Source organism: Epinephelus fuscoguttatus, linkage group LG4 (assembly GCF_011397635.1).
Source record: "Epinephelus fuscoguttatus linkage group LG4, E.fuscoguttatus.final_Chr_v1".
In the NCBI taxonomy this organism is placed as follows: Eukaryota; Metazoa; Chordata; class Actinopteri; order Perciformes; family Serranidae; genus Epinephelus; species Epinephelus fuscoguttatus.
The window spans coordinates 8,054,577-8,077,199 of NC_064755.1; the positions used below are offsets into that span (position 1 = coordinate 8,054,577).

A 22,623-nucleotide genomic window follows, 5' to 3' on the forward strand; every position below is an offset into this window, starting at 1 on the left:
GACATATCATGAGAACCAAAACAAGGTGGTAAAGCCATGTTTGGTGTGATGTTTTTCTGTAGTCTCATTTAGTCACTTGTTGAGCATTTATTTTAAGTATTCTATGTCATAAAACATTTAAACAAAAACTCATCCAAAAAGCCTATTGAGTTCAAAACGAGGGAACTAGGAATGCTGAAAATCTAAATTCTGGGTTTTAGGACTCATTCCTGCACCACTCTGTAATGACTTGGTTGAGTTTGGGAGAGAGTTAGGGTTTGGGGTTAGGGTTAGGGCATCAGCCAATACCAAGTACCAGTACTGTATTAGTGTTAAATTAACATCAGGCTGGGCTTAAACAAGGCTTTCCTAACTTTGTCAACCAAAATTTAAGAAATAAGTGCATAGATATAAATTATTATATAGAGGGCGGCTATGGCTCAGTGGTAGGAGTTGTCCACCAATGCGAAGATCAGTGATTCGATCTCCCGCTCCTCCAGCCCGCATGTCGAAGTATCCTTGGGCAAGATACTGAACCTCCAATTGTTCCTGATGGCTGTTCTATCGGTATGTGAGTGCCAGGGAATGGTAACTGAGTAGCAGGAGGCACCTTGTATGGTAGCGTTGGCCACCAGTGTGTGAATGTGTGTGTACACGAGTGAATGTGACATTGAGTTGTCGGAAGACTAGAAAAGCACGCACCAGTAACTTTGTTAAAAAATCTTTAAGTTAACAGCAGGTAGCTGTAGAACTTGCAATTAGACATTATGTTACAACAATGCTTGGTTTTGTTTCGGGAACAACAACAAAACAATAATAATCAAACAGTGCAAACAAGCTAACAGTGGTCTCCTGTAAGTCTGGTGTTTTGTCGACAAGGTCATCCACACTGACCTCCTCCCTATACTCTATAATACTACCACATGACTTCCTTCCTTCGCTCCCATCATAATCACTATGGCCTCTAGAAGGCTTTGTCACTTAAATGCAAAACATGTTAATTCTGGGCAATTGCCGAAACAACTGATGCTGTCATTCCTCCTGAGGAGGCAGTCTCATTGCATTGAATTGCTCACATGGAAGGATGGATTGCATTAGCAATACCAACAGGTGTCCATAATCCTTCCACCACTTTTTTGTCATTTTTTTAACTTTAACGATGGCACAGAAAATGTCTGTCTCCTGTACAAAGACACAACCATTACAAACCCTAATGTACCATGCTGACATCCACCTTAAAGGGAAAGTTCCCCCAAATCATAAAAACATATTTTTCTTCTTACCTGTGGGGCTTTTTGTCAATCAAGATTGTTTTGGTATGAGTTGCCAAGTGTTGGACATATCGTTGGAAGAGGTGTCTGCCCAATAAAATGTAACTAGATGGCACTCGGCTTGTAGTACTTAAAGCGCCAAAAAACAAATACATTTGCAAAACAACAGCAATGTCTATTTCCACATCTCATGACCAAGTTATTAAAGATAATTCACAGACCTTGTTGGGAGCAGTTTCATGTAGGAACTATTTTCTGTCTACCAAACTACACCCACCAACCACATCACAGAAGGAAGCATTCATCTATTGATGGATTCAATTCAATTCAATTTTAAAGCCCAATATCACAAATCACAATTTGCCTCACAGGGCTTTTCAGCATAAGATATCCCTCTGTCCTTAGGACCCTTGCAGCGTACAAGCTTTAACATTAGCTAGCTCAGTGGTGTTAGATGTGTAGATTATCTTGAGTGATCCAGTGATGATTTCTGGAAAGAGACATTGCTGTAAAGTTGTTGTTTTTTAATAAATCTTTATGGCACTCTCAGCACCACAACCCATGTGCCATCTAGTTCCATTATATTATACCCCTTTTCCAGCGTGTGTACGCAGGTTTTTTTTACACACAGGAAAACTTTATGGTGGTTTCTTCATTTTTATATCTCTTAGTCATTCAGAATGATATTTGGACATTCGGAATGATATTTGAGTCTTGACACACAGTATTTTGTGGTAACACATCATTGCATCTCGCTGGTAAAGGAGTACGTTCATCAGGGTGTTAGGTTTCCATCAAATACCCATGTCTGCTACAGAGTCAACTTTGCCATTCCATTAAAAAGCCAGATGTTAGCGGGTGTTGGTGGGTTTTTTGTGCAGTGGAAAAGGAGCTTTGGAGAGAAGGTAGACACCTTTACAGCTGATAACTCCAACACTTAGCAACTCACACCAAACCAATCTAGATTTATAAATAGCACTACAGGTAAGAACAAAAACATGATTTTGATTTTGGAGTGAATTGTCTCTAACCACCACTCAGAGGTCTGCATCACAGCAAAGTGGGTTTTTTTTAACACTTCTTGTCCTTTTTTTCTTACTGCAGTAGTGTCTTATTATTTCATTAAAGACTTCACCCAGTGTATATTAGCAGTGCATTTGTTTCTTCACATTATTTAAGCATCATGCACAGCTTTCAAGTTTCATGATTCCACAGAAACTCACATCTGAGCTCCAAATATGTCAAAATATTTCTCTACCACCTAGAAGTAAGTAATTGTAAAACTGTTGCTAAGTGATGAAACACAGTCATAAACATCCCATAATTATACACTTATCCACCTCATTCTACCCTGATGGTCAGGAGAGAGAGGGAATGTGTGTGTGTGTGTGTGTGTGTGTGTGTGTGTGTGTGTGTGTGTGTGTGTGCAGAGATGGAGAGCCTGTCAGAGTCAAGAGCTCTCTTGGCCCAGCACTCCTCTTAATAGCAAACTGAACATAGCGATTCTGACTGTATATGTGTGTGTGTGTGTGTGTGTGTGTGTGTGTGTGTGTGTGTGTGTGTGTGTGTGTGTGTGTGTGTGTGAACAGCCAGTCTGTGAATTTGATGAAAACACTTAGACTGTACTTAAACAATTTTTTTTAAATTATCAGGGTTGAAACAGTGCAGGTAATGGCAAAATTCACATATCACTCTGGTGAAAATGAAGTTAGTTAAGGCTGCAACAAATTTAATAAAAGAGGTTGTGCTTATTATTATTATTATTGACCCACTATTCATGTACACTGTGTAGTTTATGCACAGTAAACAACTGAGACTAACATGAGGCCAGGGAGGCATCACTCAGTATACGATGAGAGAACATTGTTTTGGCTGTCTGACATGAACTTGGCTCCTGCTGAACACATCTTGTACTGTGGGGGAAAATAACTCTCCTCCTTGTGCATGTTTATTCAACTTCCACTCTTCAGTTGACAGTTTTTTACTCCCTCCTCTGCTCCATATTGGTCCCTTTCTATGCAGTTTGGAGCCGGCAACTGGTCACAGTCTTTAAAACAGTGACATAAAACACTTCTCGTGGACAAGGAGAGGTCGCCAAAGTCAGCAAGTTTCAAACTGTACTTGTAGCAGCTTTATTGCGAATTTAAAGGCATAGTTCAGATCTTTTGAAGTGGGGTTGTATGAGGTACTTATCCATAGTCAGTGTATAACATAGATAATAGTAGATGTTACTGGCACACCCGCAGTTTGGAGAGGGAGGCTGGAGTCTAACACAGAAACAAAGCAATGTACTGCTGTGGAGAGGTTTAGCAGCAAAACCTATTTTCATATTCTACAAAAGAAATCCCAACTAAAGAAAAAAAATATGTATCATTTTACTTATACACGATATTCAAAATATTTTCACTGCTTTAACTTAATGTTAGAGAGCGATTTCTGATGGGGAACTGAGGCTATTATATTGCTCTCTTCAAAGCCAGACTCTCTAGATTTAACACCAAAAGAGCTGCTGTCTAATGCTGCCTAAATCAGTTAGTTTGTACTATTGTGTGGCGTTTAAAAGGGTTAGTTCAGATTCCACAAAGTAACACAATAACACAAACTAACTGACCAATCGAAACAGCTGTAGACCAGCAGCTTCCGTGTTCTGTGAGCCAAAGTCACTATTTCTGTCAATGGAGTCTGGTGTCTTTGACAAAGGCATGGATGGGGAACTAAAGTCATTATTGGCTTCCCCGTCAGAAGGGGCCACCTGGTGGAAAGGTAAATATTGCATACACTTGCACTGTTAATAGATTTTTTTTTTTTTTAGGTGGAACTCATTTAGGTGGCTAGAGTATGTTTTGTTGTTGACCCCTCCACAGCAGTGCATTGCTAAGTTTCCGTGTCTGCATTCCTGCTTCTCCAAACTGGGGGTGTGCCAACAGACTTCTACTGTATGTAATACAATACCCCATACAGCTCCACTTCCATAAATCCAGACTATCCCTTTAAGGAACTAGACTGAAGGAATATTTTCCCTGAACATGCCAATGTGTGGACAATCTAATTGATGAATCAGTTGCAGCATAAATAACTGGTTTAAATAAATTGGTTTATCACCTGTTTTCGCAGGGCTGCATGATATTGACATTTTTGGATATAATTTCCCTGGGCAATTTAGAGGATAATGATACCATTAAAACCGGCAATACCACCACGTGACTAGTTTACGCCAGCAGAGTGTAACAGTTTTAACTGCAATAACTAGTGAACGCATCTTACAGTAAAAACACTGCTTAATTAGGATCCTTCTTGACTGATTACAAATATTGCACTGTTTATGAGAATCTTCAATCAGTGAAGGAGATGAGCACAAATCACTTTAACAAATTCAAGACATGAGATTTGGATCTCGTCCTGCTGTGCAGCCATCATCAATAACTGACACTGCTCCAGCTAACACTCCAAAGGTGAGTGAAGGAAACAAGTACGCAATTAAAACAAATGACACACTTTTTGTTGAGGCTTTTCAGGGGCAATGTAGCAAGTGTGATGGAGAGATGAAGGGGGGACTTGTGGTGTGTTTGAAACAATTCTCAGCATGTCTAATTTCATACATAAATGTGGAGACAAACTTCTTCTTTTATTTACCATCCACGTCTTTCTAGTTACAAATCAAGCAGAAAGACTTGAAGGAGGCCAGTCTAAAAATATCAAGTACTTCCTCCCCCACCCAAAATGTCAAGCTGAGCACAATATTCTTGCAATACAGATAACGGACACTAACAAGAACAATGTGTGTAAAGAGATGCAACCAAGTTAGCCTCATTAACCTCCAGATCATAATGTCAAATAGACAGGAAAGGAGAAGAGGAGGGGGAAAGAAAAAAGACTGAATGATAGACAGAACAATAGACAGACAGACAGACAGGCAGACAGGCAGATAGATAGATAGATAGATAGATAGATAGATAGATAGATAGATAGATAGTAGGGATACGCTGATTGAGAAATGGTTTGTTTGGATGATGGCCAATATGGATGGTTTTTTGTTGAAGGGGGAAACATCAGTGTAACAAAAAACAACTCAACTGTTTTGAAGTCATTCAGCCCTTCATTACACTATCTTTTTGGAAGCACAAATTCAATCATACAAAAACATGAAACAACCTATTACCTTCTTTCACATCAAAAAATTAAATCACTGCTTCAATGGTCTTTTCACTACATATCTGTAATTTCCTCACTAATACCTTTTTTTGTTGTTGTTGTGAAAACATCAACAAATTTCTCCCTCAATCAGCTGCATTTATTCAATATTCTCACCAACTACTACATTTGAGAAGATCACCCTTCAACATGACTATAACGGTGTAATTTACCTTCCCCATTCTCATTTTTACTGGATATAGCTTTAACTCACCCTAATGTCACTCAATGCAAGCTCCAGTACCTGTTAGTTTCAGTTACTGGCTGCTAGCAGCAACTGCTAATGTTATCCAGCTTTCCACCCTCCATTTTCAATCAATGGCTGTATATCAAGATGGACAATGCATATCTAACTCCACTCACTGTGCAAAAATTAAGTCAATATATCCCAGATATTGCCGCCAACATCTTGAGCTGGTGTCATTATTTGGAGCCAAAATCTCTGCAGTAGCAGTTCCCCGCCCATACAACTGTCCGACCAATCACAAGCAGTGCCAATGATCATGAGCACACAGATTGGCAAACACAGCAGTCAGTCATGACATTGAATAACTAATGCTATAAAGAAGTAACTAACTGATGTTCACGTGTAAAGATGTTAACTTAAACATACATCAGTGTGATAAGAACTACCTAAAATGACAGAAACCATCTTTGACATATACTTTAGATGTTTCAGTTTGGCCCATTTCACATCTGCTAACATGGAAGTGGGGGGCTGCAGTCAGACACCAGATTGAGATGTTTTGGCTTCACTTTTGGGGAGCAGTGATGTCATCCATCTTTGTTATACAGTCTTTGATTTCAACATAGATTTGTTGTTCACAATGTAGCATTATAATGGAAAAAATAGGGTGCGTGCCCTGATACGTGGATAGTGAGTTAACTGCGTCCTTTTGTCCTTTTTGTCCTTTTTGTCCCAAATTTGTTTTCTATTGTCTACAGGATTCCATGATGTGCGAAATTGATATGACACAACAACAAAAACATCGGCCACTGCCACTGGTGACAGTCATCTTATTTGCCTTATTTGATCATCAATAAGATAGATAGATAGATAGATAGATAGATAGATAGATAGATAGATAGATAGATAGATAGATAAAAGCAAAAGATAGAGCAAAAGGAGTGGGGATTAAACAAGAGGAAGAGAAAGGCAGACAGAAGAGGGAGACAGGGAGAGGGAGGGGGAGACATGGTTCCTGTCCAGTGTGCATGTAATGCTTCCAAACAGAGACAGAGATGGCAGACAAAGAAAAGCCAGCATCACTACATCACTCTGTTAGCCTCAGATACACACACACAAGCACACACACAAACCGTGCAGACAAAATACATCGTCTCACCTACCAAAGCATTCGCCCAAGTCAGTCATGCGGAACTCACACTTACAAACCTTCACCCCTTGCCTAAACCCTCATATTGTTTCCCTCCATACACATAACACACACATATACACAAACAATCTCTATTTCTTCTGGTCAATTATTTAAACACACTCCCTTGTTGTCTTGCTTACATAAGCGCCAGTCAGACCTGGAATCGGTTACATTGCTTGGTCCATTTATAAGTTAAGTAATGGCTTTTTGCCATGTTGGCTCTGTTAAAGCACGGTGGGACTGTTAACAGACAGAGCCACAGCAGCGCTTGTGAATTCTGGCTTTACTGTAAGAAGCGAGTCAGGACTTTATGTATCATATAAAGAACATCCTGCTGTTATATTTTCTGCAGGGAGCAGGTGGATCAGGCCCTTAATAAGGTATCACACCAAAGTCCAGTCTTTTTTAAAAAAAAAACAAAACAAAAGTAGAATAGCACACAAGTCATTCTTTAGAGTCAAAGCTGCTGCTTTGAAATTATTGCTGTGATCAAAACAAACAAAACTTGGCATCTCCAGATTAGATTCCATAATACTGCAGATGCCTTTACTGGCAATATGGCAGCTTCAACTCACATCTGAGAATAAAGCCATTTGAATTGAATTGAATTGAATTGAACTGAATTGAATTGAATTGAATTGAATTGAATTGATGTGGGGAAAAAAAGCCAAAAATTACATTATTGTCAACATGCACAATTAGCTGAAGATTTGCAGAAAACAGTGAAAGTTTAAGGGGGATTCAAATCTCTCTTTCCATATTCTCTTACCATCTCTTTCTCTCTCGCTCACACAAATACACACACATACACAGGGTCAGTGCGTGGTGTGTGCCAGTGATGTATAGCTCTAATAAAACTGTGACAGTGGCTTTGGAAGGATGAGACTGTGGTCAGCACACACACAAACTCTCTCTCTGTTTCTATGTCTCTCTATCTCTCTCTCACACACACACACACACACACACACACACACCTGTATGAATAAAGAACGTGTTGGTTGTGCCTGTGTGTGGTTGCCTGCCACCCTCTCCCTCAATCACTCGCACACATTGTCAACTACACCCTTAAAATTACCAAGCATAAATATAAAAGCATGATAATAGGGCTGCACATCGTGTCCGGCCTCGATCGATCTGCATTCATTAATTCATAAGCACCAATTAACTGGCTGAGTAACAGAGAGAGAGAGACGGAGTAACAGTGAGAGAGAGGGAGAATTGGCAGAAAGAAGATACATAAAAAGAGGAAAAGACAGCGGGAGAAAAAAGGGATGAAATGGCAGGAGACTGTTGGAGGAGAGAGAAGATAGAGAGAAAATCTGGCTCTTGATATGTAAATAGAAGTTGTCTGACGTCTCAGTGCAGCACTTAATGCCAACGACATGATGACATCCTGTTATTGCATCATCAATCCCTGTCCAGTCGACTGTCTTGACATGACAATGATACTTTTTTGTCCTAGTTTTTATTTCTTTTTGTCTCTCTTTCTCCACATATTATTTTCTTTTTGATGTCTCTCCCTTTTATTTCATCTCCAGATCTTTTCCTTAAGATGTCTGTCTTTTCACCTCTCTTTCATTTTCTTCTTCACTCTTTGCATTTCTCCTTTCCATCTCCTTCTTTACAGACTGATGCAGATGGACGTGGTGATGGATAAATACATAATGATGCATCTGTCTGGAGCCTGTGACACCCTCTGTCTTTAAATGCCCAAGCTTCCTATAGTGGAAGTTTTCTAAAGTTTGTAGCAAAGTTACTCCAGGGTCATTCAGGATATGGGTACAAAGTACAAAAGCAAGCCTCTAACAGGAAAGTGTTCAAAGATTTCCATCAGTGGATGTAATATATGTACTGTAGATAGGATCTGTATTGTCTTACACCATACAGAGACACCCATGTCAAAGTGACAAACTCACTATGTTGGAAGAGATGCTAAAATTCTAAAAACTAACCTGACTAGCAGTGTCATCCTTTTCTGTTCTTGTTTCACGATAAAGGCTTGCTGCTCCCTCAGTGTTAAAACATTTATTTATTATGGAAGCACGCAGTGTTTGGGCTAACAAGATCTTTACTCATCAGCAGTATCTTACTGCAGCAAATTAGCAGAGCAAAAACTAAAGGCTCCCTGCTGTTTGAGTGACAGGACTGCTGGAAAATAGTGATCAATGAAGCACGATTATGCATATGGGATAGATGCAGTCGGTATTTATGGGAACCTCCACAAAACAAAGCATTAACTACTATGCTAAAGAGCTGCTGTGTGGTTTTCTATTTGTCAAATAAACCTAAAAATCCAGACTTAAGGGCACTTTTCAACCTGGAATGTATTTTCCAATGTTTTTGTGTCTAAGTGACTGATGGGAACATTTTTTGAAATTCGTCTGCAGCCAGCCTTTAATGTAAACAATCAGGGCATGTTTGCACTGTTGATTTACTTCCACTTAAAGTGCTGGTTTTTGCCACTGACAGGCTCAGATTTGTATTCAAGTGTCTGATAAGATTATTAAAAGGACCCCTATAGAGTTAGACCTTTTTGTTAAATAAGATCGTTTTTGTTTAACCAGAAACAGTCCCCAAATTGCTATCATAAAACCCACCAGACTCTATTTAAATAGTAAACAGTAATTTTATCATCGTAAAACGCTCTGCATTCAAAGTTGATAAAATAAAACTCACAGAGACAATCTTCATCTCTCCACTGTTTTAACAATCACCAGCTCTAGTTTGAATAAAATAAACCCTTAATTTTAATCACTTAAGTGTAAAAATATGTGGGCTCCGTACAGGCTAAAATGACAGTTTATCTAAATAAAGTCTGGTGGATTTGGTGATGGCAATTATGAGGCTGTTTCTGGTTAAACGAAAAGGATCTCATGCATTGTCCAAACAATGTAAGATTGTTTAGCCACTGGTAAAAAAAAGTTGTGAGCCTTCAAGGACCTGTAGTTCTTGAGGTTGCGAATTCCTCCATGATAACGCTGAAGCATGTCATTAACACAGGCTAATAGTGTTACATAACATCACTAAAACATGCTAGTCTATTACATCATAGCATCAATGGCTGTAGTAGGGTACTGATATTATGGTAAGTTTAATTATTCTTATCTAGTAAATTTATTGACGTTTCTTATACGAGTTTGAAATAAGCGCTTTCACAGCATTTACATGCTGGGGGAAAGGAGGTTTGCTGACCATGTGCCCTAACTATGACTAGAAACTGACTGTATCTATTGTAGCGCTACTAGTTTTAATGAATGTTGTGGAAATCTGGTGATGCTGGCTAAAATCATACAGTATTACCCACAGCTAATTGCCTGCTGCCAACAGTTTAAATGTGGAAACCATTTCTAGCAAATGCTTTGCATTTTGGAAAAAAAAAAAGCTTTTCCTGCTGCACAAGCGTGCTCATATTTAGAATCTGGAACATCTGAGCTGGCCAGGAGATTATTTAGGTCAACTCTGAGTGTCTATTCAGTGGTTTTTACAAGCTTTTTGATTTTTTTGATTTCCATTCTTTGTTGTTGCACCTTATGAGGTGCAGATTTTGTGGAAACCCGCAGTAGGTGCTTTTTCGAAATGCAATCCAAAAAATGTAATTACCACCCTGCAACTCTCAGTGGGGCATTGCTGTGTTTTGTAACCATTTCTAATAAGCAGTTTTTCTGTTTGGGATTGAATTGGTGCATAAATAGAAGAGTTAACATGTTACAATGCCTGAATATCCTGAATATATTATAAGAATGTTTCTGTGCAGTCTAGGGGGGCTTTCACACCTAGTATAACTATTACATAACAGCATTAGTCAGTGCATACAGCAAGTGATGATAAATTATTGCTGAATTACTCTGGATCCACTATTTATCTGTGTTTTAAACAGTGAAAGTCATTGCTCCCCAAGCCAACATCATTCCAGATAAGTGTTGTATATGGCACTGGCATTACAACAGATTCCTTGCAAGCACTGAATCTTACAGTCCCACTGTAGAGAATGCTACTGCAAACAAAAGACAGTCAGTGTTTCTTCAGTCTTAAAGTATCCTCATCCTTCATCAGTGCCGCAGTGATCGCTGCAGCCTCTTTACCTCTGCCAGCACAGTGTGACAGGCGTTGATAATTATTTTTACCTCAATACAAACAGTGTAATTGTTAAAGTATACCCAATTAAGGAGGGATGCTTTCTATTACGTACCATATATAGTCAGATGTTTCAAGGTATAAATTGGTGGGCGCATAGGCCTACTAAAGAAGGAAATTTGACATGTCACAGAAGGAAAAGCGCAGGTGTAAACAATAAAATATGTTGCTGGCTCACTGTCACACATTTATGGCTTACTGGGACACTTGAATGGAACAAAGCTATTGTTGATGTAAATGGTAACACATGCTCCTCCAACAATGTTCGGCCCATATGTCAGGATTTGGATGGAGTTTTATAAATCTAATATAAAGGTTTTGTGGGCAATTTTCTGATCGCTAATATGGCAAGCCGTAGTGTAGTAATGGTGACCTGAACAGAGAATGAAGTCTCAATTCAGCCCGTTTCCACCAAACTCTTTTGGTTTAGTACCTTTGAAAGTAAAAGTAACCCTTCAGACATGGTACCCAGACCCTAAGTCCATTTAGCATTTCCACTGCAAACAGTACTTTTCAGTGTTGTTGTCTGGGGTTGTTCCATCCAGCACTCACTGTATTTCCTCATCACCAGTGACACACGCCAACATTTTCAGAACACAATAAAACAGGTAAGAGTCAGAGTCTCTCTCATTCGGGTATGTAAAAATAGTGGATTTGTGCATTTAGTCTCTCTCAGGAGAGCACAGGGATTTAGCCTTGCTATAGTCCACAGGAACAACACTTGAAGATCCACTCATTACTAAAAGTCTGTATCATCCAAGAGAGACAGTAAAAGCTAATGGAATGGTCAAAGTTGTCATATTGAAATTTAAGATGTGCTGATAGATTCACGCCATCAACTCATGCATTGAGTAACATTACAAGTAAAAACTCCACCTAAGAAGTTGCCGGCAGTCGGCTCAGTAAATTAAGTTGTTTTAATCTAGGACCCACATGCTGCGAGAGGCAGCAGAACATTCTTTCATTTTATAGTTACACTTTACTAATATATGTAAATCTCTCTACAGTATGACCAGTGGTTACATAAGCTTCAAAACCAGCCACAACTCAGCCCTGAGCAAGAGTATGTCCGCTATTGACCAATCAACGGACTGCAGTGTTTCTAGCTGCACCTTTTAGTACCAGATCTGTGTGTTAGGTACCAAAAATGGGGACAGTTAGGAATGGTTTTTTGGTACCATCCACAACTTTTCACAGTGGAAACAGAAAAAATGCATACCAAACTGAAACGACTCTTTGGTAGAAACAGGGCTTTAGTGCATGTGTGTATTCCACTGGCTTGCTCATTGCCACCGCTTCGCACTGCCATCATACAGTGGTTACAGCTGATATGGACCTTTTTCACAGCAGACATTTTGACTTGTGTCAGTAGAAAAAGCACAGGTGAAACTGATAACATTAAGGATGGCTGAGTTCCATTCAGTGTCCCAGTAAGCTAGTAACATTTAGCCAACATGGACAATACCAGGGTCTCCCCTAAGTGGAACGCAGCTGTCATTAGTGTCATTGAACACACCTGTGTTGCTCCTACTCTGACGTGTCAAAATGTCTGCCGTGAAAAAGGTCCATTGGGACGACATGCCCACCCTCCGTTTTCTCCCTGATTAACACTTAGCTCTGTCAGCTCTATTGCTATGGTTTTCCGCTGTTTATGGTCTTAGCATCGTTAGCTGCTAGCCCCCAGCTCGGCCACCTCTATGTTGAGAACCAAGTCAAGACTGCTCATACACTCTGAAGTTTACTCAGTGCTTCTTCAATAAGAAACTACATTTTATCCAATTGAATTGTTCCTGTTTAAATAGCTATAAAAAGAGTGCATCTGTAGCACAAAGTTGGAAAGAACATTTGCTTTGCTCCTGTGTAAATACAGCATTGGATGTTACTGTGCAGTAGATGTGTGGTTATAGACTGAAATCATTTTGGATAGTTTCAAGGGAAGAGATCTGTGAGTGAAAAACAAGAAGAAATAATGCCAAGGGATGGAGGCAACCACAGCAAAAGGTCAGAAGTTTTTCTGAACTATTTACATTTAAGACCAGGGCAAAAACACAGATCCTACAAATGTCAACAGATCTTCAGCAGTCTTCATCAATACTGCCTAAGGGAAAAACATCATTAATCTTAGGAAGCCACTGGGCAAAGCCTTCACCCATCATATTTCTCCTTTAGTAAAAAGCAAATCATGCAGCTCCGAATCAGCTGCCAAATGTCAAAACACACCAAAGGAGGAAAATTAATTAAGATAAGCCAGTTGAGAACTTCAACAAGAGCAGATGGCCCTTAACAGTATTTACATCGAACGCACCAAAAACCTAGAGGAATTCATTATTTGATGCTGAAAGCAAGCCCTGACCTCTTATCATTAGGTTTACACAGCACATCAACAAATAAAAAAAGACAGTACTTCATATTACTCTTTGTCAGCTGGGAATAAAATGAATCAAATCATGAAATCAATTTGTAATATAATGATGTGCATAATATTGGCTTTGTTTTATCACCGCTTTACAACTTAAAAACAGGCACCTCAGACCAAGGGTGAAATCATGCCATAATGTTCTGACATAACTCTGTAAATCCTTCATGTTGACGTCTGGCTAAGCTGCAACTGGAAATCACAAAGTGCTTTTTGTCCTCTGCAACACTGACACAGCCTGCCATTCAAGTTTCATATCGTAGACTAAAGTGCTGCTTGGGAAACATATTTCTGTCCAAACCCAACCGAAGTCCAAGAGTGGAAACCTTGCCTGGCCCAAACCCGACCCAAACCCAATTTTAATTAATGATAAACAATGAACAGTGTGTGCATACATGCATGCATCGGTTTGGCAATTCTGGGCAATCTGCTTGAGGTCAAACTGTCCTTACAAGCATCTGCCACTGTTGAAATAGCCAGTAGTCTGACATTTATTTTCTTGAGCAGGCTGAACAACTAAGGTCCATGTTTGCTAATCCACACATTTTTTTTTCTAGGGCACACTATGACCAGACAGAATGTAGCAAACCTAATACTCTGTCCAACTCTACTGGTTAAAATATAAATACTTTTACCATCAGCTTTTCACGAGTTTTTATCAACTTTGCCAACTTTGCAGTCATGGAAAATCTCAGTTGCTCCTTTGATATGATATGTACCCAAAATCTGGCACCATTGCTTACCCAAATACCACATTAAGGCAACACAACAGAACATGTAGTTTTCTGAGCTGAACATAACTGTTGTCCAAGCAAGAGGTTTAGGTACCCCATCAACTGAACTGATAAACACTGACTTGTCACAGCTTACAACTAGATCAAGATTGGAATTGGACTTACAATTGCTTGATAGATGAAGGCAAATAAGAGCTGAGGAGACAATCTGATGAAAGACTACTGAAACATGGGATATTTAAAAAATTGTTTCTTCCGGATATTACTTGTTGACAAGATCTCTCCAGCAAAACTGCAGATGTTCAGTCCAGCGCTGCCTCACAAACAGCTACAGACTGAAAGTGCTGCTCATACAGTCTGTGAAGCTTTTAGCTATACACAGATATGGACAGGGATGATTCAACACTTCTCAATGCTTCAGACAATATACATCCTTTAGGGCACATGCCTTGTAATACATTGTTAGGCTTCCTGAAAGCCTGATGTCAGCACCATGTTTTTACCTTCATTACAAAAGACGACTCAAATGAGATTTCCTCAAACTTTTACAAGCAATAAAATTTTCACCCTAGAGACTTCCGAGAGACTTACTGCATTGTCTTCAAGAAGTGTCTAGGACTGTCTAGGACTTTTGTAATCATTGATCTAAGAAGGTGGAAAAAACTGTGAGTGATTAAGTTAAACATTGCTTTAGGCCAAAAGAGCAGTTGGCAAGAACTGTAAATGTACTTTTTTGGACTAAATCTAGAGTCCTAATGACTCACTTTTGTTCGGTCTTTGTAATAATCTTGTTCAATTAAAAGACAATGAATATTCAAAGAATACTTTTTCTCACACCTCCTCTTTCACACATGAGCACAAACCAGCGCAGCTTTCTATAATGTTCTGCCAAACTGAAGGAGACCGAACACAGGTTGGTTGGATAAAAATGAAACCAAGCATCTGGCTTGCGGATACTGTGTGTTACTGTGCACATGTGTCTGTACAAAAAAGACAGTGACATAAATTGTAAAAACAGAAGATGAGAGGTTTCCTCTTTGTAAGAAGTGAACCACTTAAAACAAAAGCAATGTACAAACACACAGAAATGTTTCTCCACTAGATAATTTTCACATTAGTGTATCTATAAATTACCTCCACAAACCAACACCATTGGGAAAAACATGTTTTCACAAATATATTCAGTGTATTTCTTTGATTTGCATCCATTTCTGCTCAACACCCTGACTTAATATTCTTCACTTATGAAAAACAAACATTTTTCTAATCAGATCCCTCAACTTCTGACAGTGGATGATTTAAATGAACAAGTCTCCACTATGGTCACCACAGCATCAACCCCCAGATAAATCCAGTTTCATATTAGACAAGAGAACCAGTGGGGTAATACAGGGATAGGCAATTAATCAAATTTTATTTTCTATTATGATTTTGTCTTCAAAAGACTGTAACTGTGAAAATCGAGATAAAATGATTATTGTACCGTAGGATGTTTTGCAATGATGCTCTCGTTTTGTCTTTTGTTACAAATCCAGACTTTCCTTTACAGTGGTGCACTGAGTGTTGCCGACTGTGATTTTTTGCTAGTTTTGTTGACTTTTCAGACCATCTTGATGACTTTATTTCTAAAAAGTGACTAGCGATAATGTATGCAACTTATTCAGCCCATCAGCGAAAAAGAGAGAAATGTATTCAGTTATGTTATATTGTAATTCATTTCCATGTATGCTGCTTTATTGTCCTTCTCCTCTCGCATTTATATTTTTGTTTATTTATTTATTTAGTTAGTTATCTCTTTTTTTCAGTTGAATTTAAGTTCAATTTATATTTAATATTTTGTGTTATGTAATCATCTTAAATAATTGTGGCCAAAATAATCATGATTTAGATTTTGCCAGCCCTAGAATAATTTGAGCTGAAATGTGACTTTTTATATTTGACCGTTTGGAATATACATTCTTTTAAAGTAAACAAAGGGCTTACTTTTCATTCCTGGATTCTTAATATGTTGGATGACCATATCACTTAATTGAGATAAGTACTTTACATCTATGATTAACATAAAGTACTCTCCTTGGGTTGAATTGGTGATTATAACATATAATGTCACACTGATCTTGAGCTGCTTTTAAGTATTTTTATGACTAGGTTTCAATGAGGACATGGGTGTTTATGCCTAAAGTAACTTCTCACATGCACTCTACTGACCAACAACTCAATCATCCTTTGCTAACAAGTCCCAAACAGACGACACAGTGTTTATCTGGATCTCAGAATTATACATTTCTAAGCTGATTGTTTGTGCATTTCACCTCTTATTAGGTTGCTGGTGGTGAAGAAGCAGAGAGGAAAGTAGGAGAGGGATAGGGATGCGACATGCAACACAGGCCTCCAGCCAAATAAGTGAAAACTTTGACCTACTGGTGGCACCAGAGGAAAAGCCAGGTGATATCAGAGACAGCAGGCTTCATCCTCTGGGGACCATGAATGTCTGTACAAAATTGAAGCCACCCTGTAGCTGTTGAGACATTTCAGTGGTGGACCGGCTGAGCGGCCGACAGTTCCATCCCTAGAGCCATGTTGCCACAACACCGCTAAAAATGACTTTACCTCACTACTGCAGAATTGTCTACGCCCACCCTTGAAAGAAGCTCACAAACAAGCAGCTAAAACGCAGAGTCTGTTAGTGAGGCCTGCCAGCTCCCAGAATATACTGTCTCTCTGGCCAGTTGCAGGCAAACCAACTCCATTACCCCGTCTCTCCCACCTGCTTTCTCCTTTCACCATTTCAAAGGCAAGAGAACATAGGAACAGATAAGGCGGTTATTTATGTTGCTTTGACTTCCATCTCATTCTCCAGCATCTCTAGTGTATAAGATGAATGCTGTCTGAGCCAGTAACAGAGGACCAGTGTATTACTATTTTTTTTCTTTGTCATAGCACAAATCATGCTGCTCCCTCATTCTGTTCCCATGTCCTCATGTGCAACACATCAACACACTGCTGGCCACACACTTCCCCACAGCTGTAGTAAGATGGGAGTGTAGTGACACATCCTAGTATCTCTAACATTCTCACTTTGTTCTATTTCAAAGTGCTGCTGGTCTTAAACACCATGTGACTATTGTTGAGGCGGTCACAGATAAAGCTTAAAGACCAAAAGACACCCCCCATATGGCCTGATAGGGATCTTGTGTTTTTGTCACTACTGTGGAGCTGAATAGAAGAGAGAGATAATAAGATAGATATGTAGATAATCTACAGAGCACATAGATTTTCTGATTTCCCGTACAGCAGAGTACAGAGTACTTTAACTCTAAATGCCAAAACACACTGCTGCCCAACACTGTGCATCAAAACACACCAAACAAACCTATTATTATTGTACTATGCCCAGCCAAGTCACGACACTTTGCCCTCATGCCTCACTTTGCACTACTGACTTATTTACAACCTCGCCGCCCCATGAAAAAACACATTTTTTCCCTATTGCTCTGTGCTTGTACATCCCGGCCTGTACGTCTTGCTGTCACTGTCTCTCATATGTGTCAAAGAATGGTTGAGGTGAGACTAGCTGTTAGTGTAAAAAATATCCTAAACTTTACAACCCATAATCATGTCATGATAAAGATAATGGCAAAAAGTTACTGTCTGGCGAGCCATAGCTATGAGGACTGGCTCTTCAGGTGAGGAATCAAGTTTTATTGCTGTGTTTCCACATATGTCTTTAAGCTAATGGGAGAGGGTGGGAGAGGTGCAGATTTTTTAGTAGAAGTAGTAATAACTGTGTGTGGTCTTCTGCTGATGTGCAGTGCAGTGCGTCCTATTGGTGCTACGGGCAACACTTGATGTGTCTCATATGATGCTGCACTATGGCAGCCGTGTGTTTTCAGTTTAAACCCACTTTTTATAATTAGTCAAAGACTGTTTACAGTCACTTTATTACACTTCATCAATTAACTGTCCCTGGTCTATGCTGGGACTGGGCAAAATGAAATAAATTAACTATCACAATGTTTTTTGACTAAATACCTCTGTATCAATATGGCGACAATTTTGTAGGGTTGACTACAGGGGTTTTCGCAAAATATTTACACAATGAGATTATTGTTCTATAATCAGTCATGTGGATACAGTGATTAATTGGGTAAAGGCAAAAAATAAAGCAGCTAGAACAGTCTGGTAAGTACAGAAAATCACATCACTTGATGGCCTTGTCCTACAGGGCAAAGGGGCATGTGGTTTGATGTGTTTGGTCCATGTGACACATTATAAGTTACTTTTAACAGTTATTAACAAATCTCATTGATACAATCTGTCTTCAAGAGCAACATAAAGTGTATAAATTCAACAGCATTATCAACTTTAATATATGTGTTTCCTGCATTTCTATACATCAAGGCTGGCCATTTGTGTGTTTAGCCAGTGTTTAACAGTCTGTTGGCTGTAGTGGAAAGCTGCACAGGGAATCAGACTATATTAAATAAACCCTTTGATGATATTTAAGAATGTCTAGAAGGGATGTGGCTTTTGCTAAGTTTTGTCTCAGTGGTTATACACACGTATCAATCTTTAAAAAGTGTGTGTTTTCTAAACAGAATCCGCCAACACTTTAATGAAGCGGTGCTTATACGGCGTAAGCAATTTGCAACAACACTGTAACCATTTTAATCAGAGCAGCCTGATATAATGCAGTCACGCAACATTCATTATAGATTATTCAAAATATAAAATTACATAGCTAGACACTGACATTCATTTCTTGGTATTTGTGTTGTTTGTATGCTGTGAAAAATATATCTAACAGGTACACTTATCTGAGCTCTGTTTAGCACATATAGTTCTGCCCTCAAAGTGATTGCTGTTGACAAGCAAAACTTTGATCAGCAAAAATCACTTGCTGCTTATGAAAGATAACAGTAGATATTAATGAAACTAATAACTATAGTCTCTTGCTTTTTCTGTTCAATATATCCTACCACCCACATGCTGATGTTTTTGTTACTTCCAGTGGCAGATCTTTCTATAGACAACATAGCGGGCCACCTAGGATGCCACTCAGAGTGGGATGGGGGGGCTGCAAATTATTATTTTTTAATTCACAAGAAATTGAGCATAAGTGAAAAATGAATGCTAACAGTTGGCCTGTGACAGGAGCGCCACCTCTAGTCCTGACAGTGCAGTTCATGTGATGTGTTCATCAGTAAGAGATTATCACACAACATGCTAAAACACTGATGGGTATGGTGGACAGCATTAGAGTTAGAGAAAAGAGAGAAAGGAAAAAGCCACTGGGTGCAGTACAAAAAATACTAAATTACAAAAAAAAAGAAGAAGACGTAATGTGCAAATTGTAGGTGTTCTTCTTTTATTGTTTGTATGTACTATTATTGTTAAGTATCTACCTTGTTCATTTTCATTATTGCTGATTAATTACCTTTTTTTCTTGTTTGTACTAAATACTTTCTTTGGGGGTCGTCTGCAGGGAAAGCTTACCTAGGGCACCAAATGTGCTACATCCAGCACTGTTCAGCACTGTTTACTTCATTTGTTTGTTAAAATACTATGATCATTTATTTTAAAACACTAGTACCGTATGAAGTAACTGCATGATAATGAGTTAAATCAGCAAGTAATGAAAAGGTTAAACACTAATGCAAAACATACATTCGGATTTCAGCTTGGCACAATTGTAATGAATTGAAATTATATTACACCATTTTGGTATTAAGAATCTTCTTGCCTAATGAATTACAATTAACAGGGGAAGCATTTGCTCTTCTAAAAGAACTGCTCTGCATTTAAAAACGGAGCATGTTTGCTACCTCTCAGGAGTGAAATATCTCATTACAACATGGGTCGACCCCGGTGACCCAAGTTAGAGAATAAAAATGTGCGTATTGGAAACCGAGGCACAAACCTGGGCTGGTACTGCAAATATTGAAAGGATTCTGCTTTGTTACAGACAGATGCAGCTGCCCCAGGTCAAAATGTAAAATAAGTTCTCATAACCCAAAGAGCAGTACGTAAAAGGTAAAATTTCCTATTATCAGAGCAGCGTGCTATCAGCAGCTTGAAGCGGTGCCTCCAGGGTTTCTCCTCTCAATAGGAAAATTATAGTGACAGAAAGGCTTAATACGCGTACAGCATGAGGCATTTTAGTTGTGCTCCTTGTGTAGCTTTCACCCTTACCGAGCTGCTGTGACCCCCGAGCCTTCATGAATGCCATTTTCTGATTGCTAGGTGCTCAAAATAATGTTGTAAAATACCATTACTCACTCTGCAAAACCATAATAAACAGCAATAAAATTTATTTTCAATAATATTCTATTTCATGCTTTATATCTCCTGGCCAAATAAGATTTTTTTCTTTCCATGATCTGTTTTGAAATTTACACCCAGTGCTCTGTGGAAGGCCGTATTTAATAACAATACAAGTGACTGTCTGATAAGTAACAATACGACTGCTTGCTTATGTTTAAATTCTGCGTAAGTTGCCACACATTGTTTTAACAAAAGGAACATTAACCCCTGTCGAATACCTCAATTTATTTCCAACACACAGTATTATGGTCTTTAGAAAACACTGAAAAAGAAACTTGAAATAGATTTAAAAGCCCACCCTTCTATCCGGAGAGCACGTCACATTGTTGAGTATTGATATCCTACCAGTGCCTCATCTGTTTGTCTTTCTGATCTGCTAGCTCTCTGTTCCAAGCTGCAGGTACAAGATGTTCACTAAGGGATATAGAATTCATTTGTTTCAATTTAATTTCAAATAGAGAGCAGTGGCACATGGAGGAAATGCAAATAGCTGCACCTGAGATGATACCCAGTAACAAAGAGAAGTGTTTGGTATGTATATTGTAAGTGATTTTCAAAAACAATGTAAGTCCATTAGTGGAAGTGTAGGCATCGCTGATGGGTGGCATTATGGGGAGTGTGAAGGAGCTCACTTTAGATCAGAGAATAAACTGCATTTAATTTGCAATATTTGTATTTAATTGCCAGGCAAAAAGCAAAGAGAGATAGCTTTTTAGATGCTTTTTGACACCCACATTACTTCTCTCACCCCTCACAGATAGACAGACACAGGAAAGGACTGATGAGAGATGGAGCCAACTGTTTCTCCTTCCCTTTGTACATCTACCCAGCAGCCACTGATCAATAGTTACTCATGATGGTTGGCTTTCTTACTATCTCTCTCTCTTTGCCCTGCCTAACCCTTCTCTTTTTCTTTTCTCCTCACCCATCCTTTGTTCTTTTCTGATGTGCCCCTCTTTTCTACCCTTTTTTTCTGCCCCTCCCCTCAATCCTCCCACCTTCTCGGCTCCCCATTTGCCTTCCATTTCTTCCACTCCCTGATTTCTATTCACATTCTTTTTTCCTCCACCTCACTTCTTTCCTCCCCTGTCCCTCAGTCCACCTTTTCTTCTCCCCTGTCACTATTTTACATTTACTCTCATCCTTTCCTCTCCATTCCATCCCCTTCAATCCCTACCGCTCTCCTTTCCCTGCTGTCTCTCATCTCTCGCATTCACCACAGTAGCTGCCTCTAAGGCAATCAAACAGTGGGAGTTTTCAACACAGCAGATGCGCTGGATGGATGGGAGGATGAGTGGAAGAGGTTGAGGGTGAGCAGCACACAGGCTGGATGCTCGGAGGAGAGAGGACAACCTACACCTGTTTCATGTCAGGAACGTGATGGAAAACAGCTTTTCCGACTTGCATTTAAAGTTAAAGTTTATAAATCAGTTTTGAAATGTTATTATTTAAAAATGTTTGGGGCTTTAGAGGACTTAAACTGAAGTGGTGCACTCTAGCCTTAAGATTCTGGTTGTAAAAGTCACTGTTTGGGTGTTTGACTGTGCCCATTATGTCACGGCTACACCGCAGTTTCATATTGAGAACACAGCACATTAACACAAATAACAGCACTAATGGTAATGTGACAGACATTATCACCATTGTGTTCTGCATGTTATGACAGACTTAATTACCTCAGTGCCATGAGTCAAGAGTAGCCATGCACGGTCTATTTGAGTTCAGTCACACAAAGATGACTGGGAGTACTCGCCAAGCTTGACATAGCTTACACCCCCCCTCCTCACATATCGCCCGCCTTCCTTGTTGTTGTTATTGTTGCTGCCATGCTAATTAATTCAAGACTCCAATAATAAAGTATAAGTAGCAAAACATAATGCCAAAGCCCCGGGGAGCCAACGGCATAATTACACAACAGTTTAATTTGCAAGAGATACATTGTAATTAACGCTGTGTGCCTTGTAAAGCGTCATCACGCGCATGTTAAATGCTGGGAATGGGCTTAAGACTGCTCAAGTGCTTCATCACTTGACACATCAAAAGAATATGGAGACTGCATCTAAGGCAGAGTGAAAACGAGTTGTTAGTAGGATGAAAGGGAGAGCTGTGATGGGGCATACTGCAGGCGGTGTGTGCGAGAAACAAATAAGTGGAAAACATTATTATTTCTGCATAAAACCCATGTGAGTGTTGTT

General features: G+C 39.2%; 1 protein-coding gene across 1 annotated transcript in view; it reads right to left on the bottom strand.

Moving 5' to 3' along the window:
- The window catches only part of cbln1 (cerebellin 1 precursor), a 31,203-nt gene that overhangs the window by 5,651 nt on the left and 2,929 nt on the right, over positions 1-22,623 (bottom strand). The gene's annotated exons all lie outside the window — the stretch shown is intronic.